General features: G+C 46.3%; 1 pseudogene across 1 annotated transcript; it reads left to right on the top strand.

Moving 5' to 3' along the window:
* The first annotated feature begins 430 nt into the window (after window positions 1-430).
* On the top strand, window positions 431-1,431 carry LOC310800836 (gap junction gamma-1 protein pseudogene; annotated as a pseudogene). The gene is made up of 2 exons: window positions 431-1,314; window positions 1,413-1,431. The product of its transcript is annotated as a gap junction gamma-1 protein pseudogene (transcript).
* The last annotated feature ends 3,487 nt before the right edge of the window (window positions 1,432-4,918 follow it).

The following is a 4,918-nucleotide window of genomic DNA, read 5'->3' as shown; positions in this document are numbered from 1 at the left end:
GGGAGTGGTAATTTGTGTTCAGCAGATTAATCTTCACAAACGTGAATCACTTTTTATGACTTTTGAAGCATTCCCCCCCAAAAAAATGCATTTATGTTTCAACAATCATAAAAGTGATTCACGTTTGTGAAGATTATCCTGCTGAACACAAATTACCACTCCCATAAACTTTTGTTAACCACAGACCTTATTTTAGGCATTTAAGCAAAATCCCCACCATTCTAAAACCCCATTCACTTTTCCCCTGAAGATCCAACATGCTACTTCCGGACTTATTCCTGCAGTGCTCTGTGTCACCTGTGCAAACCAATGTGTTTCCATGAGCAAATATCCTATTCTTTCATCTCTTCAAAACCACAACCAAATCTGAAAGTTGTCTCTCCTCTTCCCAAACAGATTTGAGAGGCCTCCCCCCCACCCCAGAGGCACAATGAGCTGGAGCTTCCTTACATGTCTGCTAGACGAGATTTCAAATCACTCCACGTTTGTGGGCAAAATCTGGCTCACGCTTCTCATCGTCTTCCGCATTGTGCTGACAGCCATCGTGGGAGAGTCCATCTACTCCGATGAACAGAGTAAATTCACATGCGACACGCAGCAACCTGGTTGCGAGAATATGTGCTACGATGCCTTTGCGCCGCTCTCGCACATTCGTTTCTTGGTCTTTCAGGTGATTATGATCACCACTCCCACCATAGGCTTCGCCAAACATAAGATTGCCCGCATGGATGACGATGAATACCGGCCTCGGACCAGGAAGAGGATGCCTATAGTGAGCCGCGGTGCCAATCGGGACTACGAGGAAGCGGAGGATAATGGCGAGGAGGACCCCATGATCCTGGAGGAGATTGAGCCAGACAAGGAGAAGGAAGCTGTGGAGAAGCTGAGCAAAAAGCATGACGGGCTCCGGCGCATCAAGTGCGATGGCCTCATGAAGGTGTACGTCTTTCAGCTGCTGTCGCGCGCCGCCTTCGAGGTATCGTTCTTGTTTGGCCAGTACATCCTGTACGGGGTGGAAGTGTCGCCATCGTACGTGTGCACACGCTCCCCTTGCCCGCACACGGTGGACTGTTTCATCTCACGCCCTACGGAGAAGACTATCTTCCTGCTCATCATGTACGCCGTCAGCGCCCTGTGTCTGCTCTTTACCCTGTTGGAGATCCTCCACCTCGGCATCAGCGGCATTCGGGACTCCTCCCACCCCCCTCCTCCTGTGGAAGCGCCAGGGGAAAATGGCGCGGTTAGTGCCAGGCAGGTGCTCCAGCTGACGGAAGGGCTACAGGGGACTGTAACCACGGATAACTTTTTTACGAGGTATGCATTTATTGTATTGCATGTTATTTTTTACACAATTTTATAGGCTATTATATTATTTTATTTTTGACGCTGTAAATTATTACTTACCCTTGCAGCTACGGGCTTGGAGAGTAGCTGCTCACAAGAAAGATGACCCTGGTCGGGACGATGAGAAAGTCCTGGACAGAGGTCCCCCCAGCCCTCCGCACCAGCCTGGGCCGGGCCAAATATTCGACAGTGTTTGGATTCAAGACGCAGTGCACCCTGGCCAGCTACCTCCAGTGGAAAGGGAAAAACGTCGTCTTGCTCTCAACCCAGCACCGCAATGCAGCCATACATCAAGGGGACCCCAAGCAGAAGCCGATGATCATAATGGACTACAACAAGTCGAAAGGGGCTGTGTATAACCTTGACAAGGTGTCTAGCAGTCTTCTTCTCAGGGCAATTATTCAGTGCCTCTGATGTTGGTCAATAATGATGTCATAATATGATTTGGTCTAATGATGCTCCCCTGTCTCTCTCTCTCTCTCTCTCTCATATCCAGTGTGTTGGAACGTACACCTGCCGCCGCAAAACCAACCGCTGGCCAGTTGCGGTTTTCCACCATATCCTCGACACATCGGCCTACAATTCCTGGGTGCTATGGCAGGAGGTTGACCCAACCTGGAACACAAGATCTAAGTACCGACGGCGGCTCTTTATCGAGGAGCTGGGCAAGGCGCTGGCCCTCCCCTACATGGCCTACCGGGAGCGCATCCCAAGAGAAGCAGGGGCCGCTGCCCTAGTCACAATGGCCAGGGTTTGTGCTGCACGGCAGGCAGGCGAAGCAGCAGCAGCACCGGCTCCACCCCCTCGCCCGGCTCCAACCCTCCAGCCTCCCACCACACCCACCACCTTGAGGTAAAAGTGTCAACTGTGCCACGCACGCCGCAGTTCCTGCACCTGCGCGAACTGCAAGAAAAGCATATGCCCACAGTGCAGCAATACCAGAGTTGTCCTTTGCAAGGACTGTATGCCAGTGGTGTGAAAAATCAGCGATGTAGCCTAATTTTGTTGCTGCTGTTACCAGAGTTGTCCCAAGGACTGTATGCCAGTGGTGTGAAAAATCAGCGATGTAGCCTAATTTTGTTGCTGCTGTTACCAGAGTTGTCCCAAGGACTGTATGCCAGTGGTGTGAAAAATCAGCGATGTAGCCTAATTTTGTTGCTGCTGTTACCAGAGTTGTCCTTTGAAAGGACTGTATGCCAGTGGTGTGAAAAATCAGCCATGTAATTTTGTTGCTGCTGTTATTGTTTTTGTTGTAATTTTGTTGCTGAAGTACACGTTTTCTGAAATGCATTGTTCTTTTTTTATGTTTTGAAATAAATTGTTTCTGTTTCTCAAAGTGAACTTGTATGTGTTTTATTTCTAGAACAAAATAAGGTAATATAAGGTAAAAAGTAATATGAGTAATAAAAACAATTGCCATTTTTACATTGAATAATATTTCTCTTGCTAAAAAAAATCAACTTTGCATTTATGGAAAGGGGGGATCACATTTAGTTTTTTTATCCACCTTATTTTTGAATGCCCAACTGTAAAAAATAATCGTGGGTGCAAGGTTCGGTTTAGCGTGACTCATTGTTGCCGCGACCCGAATTATAAACCCGAAGCTGGAGTCCGTTATAAAAGTTATAAATATAGTCACGTTATAAACAACTAACCAACGCTGGAGGTCCGTATGGAAACTCGAAATGTGTGTTACTCGAAATGGTTAAAAGTTAAATCAATTTGCTGGCGTTTTACTGCCATGTAACATAGCTAGCTAGCCGCTAACATTAGCCACAGTTAGTAGCCGACTACCCACAATGCATTACGTTATCCCAGCACCCGAACGCAGAGCAGAATGGCTCTGCTGTAAAAGGGTAAAATCCTCTAGACGTGTTTTTTGTCGGGGGCTGGGGATTATCTAAATTGGTTACACCGGAAATAGAACCCATAGTTAACGTAAGGCAAAATGGCCACCAAAAATAAGGTGGATAGGCTACTTTGAGGAGTAAATGTAACTCCCAGCAACGGTTGAGTGAACGCCATGATCGAGTTTTGACATCCGGGTCAACACTCACTCTGACCTGCGTCCGTGGGGCAATGAGGAAGTTACACGCACCGACCTACACTGATTGACAGCCCGCCCGAGAGGCTGTCTGCCCTGGCATCAGGCTGGCCGTGCTGCAGTGCAGAGCACAAGCAATCTGAAGCATCGTCTTCGGGAAACGGAAGGCCTGATCGCCACGCCACGCACGACTATACTCAATACTTATACTCAATTTTCGACGCTGATTCCAGCCATGGCCGCCGCGAGTCTCTAGGACCAACGGTTGCTGAGATACGATGTACTTTCAAAACAGGTCAATTTGACCATAAAAAAACACAAAACTGACAATTTTGGACTCCCAGCAAATTTTCACAAAAAACACAAAATAGCTTGATTCCTCCATCAATCTCGGGCTAAAGGCTTCAAATCAGTTGTTTGCACCGGAAAATACGGGTTTCAAGGTCATGTGACCATGTTTCCATGACGATGACTGTACTGTATATTTCATGTCAATCTGCATGCAATTGGTTGCTGTGCCAACACTGAGCAAATAGGGGGGGGGGGGGGGGCAAACACAATAGAAACTACAAATTTGATGTCTTGACTCGAGCTGAGAGGTGTAAGATCAGAAAAATAATTATTTTTGGGGAAAGTAGTCGATTTTTTTTGGGTTTTTCATTAACATTGAAATCAATGGGAAAACTATGCAATGGATTTTGAAGCCTTGTAACTCCACCAAATGTTCAATCAACCCCAAGGTTAGATATTAAGGTCAAATTTCAAGGTATTTGGTCCAGGATGCCCGCTGAAAAAAATGAAATAAATTAATTTTGTAAGAATTTCCTGGAGGTCTCAAAAAGGCGGTTATAATGAAAGTCAATGACCGTGCAGCCGTACCTTAATAGTAATTTGAGGTTAACTTGAGTTTCTGGGTGCCAGGATGATTTTTTTCTAGTCCTGCCAACGTGAATTACCATAATAAACCATAAAGAAAACCTGAGCTGAATTTCAGACGTTTCGTTCCAAGATTTTCCAAATTTCCGATACGCGATTACCGCTTCGATCCGGCCAGCCGGACCAGTAGGGTACAAGAGTACGTGCCAAAAATGTGCCCAGGGTCAAATCACCCACAAAATAGTAGGCTACACAAATCCCCTCTATTCCCACCTATGCTAAAATAACTCATCCCTAGTCTTCATGCAAAGTTAATGGTGGGTATTCATATACTACAACATATCTATACACCACATAGGTTACACACATTTTTTCTAGATTACATTTTGTGTAATCTAATGTGCTGTGCTGTGATGCAGCTGATGGAGCTCATGGGTGAGTGTGGGAATGAAGAGCCTTGCTGGGTGATCATAGTCGAGCAGACTACGAGGCCCATCACAGACTGGGCAACCAACCTCTGGACTGAAATCTCCACGCTGCTGCCTGGAATGTTTTGAAGAAATCTTGAAATAACTGATAAAGGCATTTGGGCCTAATGACGGCTCAGCACTCCAACATGTTGCACTGTATATCAGGGACACACATTTATCATTC

This window comes from Poromitra crassiceps (genome assembly GCF_964638095.1).
Source record: "Poromitra crassiceps genome assembly, contig: HAP1_SCAFFOLD_97, whole genome shotgun sequence".
NCBI classification, from domain to species: domain Eukaryota; kingdom Metazoa; phylum Chordata; class Actinopteri; order Beryciformes; family Melamphaidae; genus Poromitra; species Poromitra crassiceps.
The sequence above is the reverse complement of the archived record's forward strand: the minus strand, read 5'-3'. Positions and strand labels throughout refer to the sequence as shown.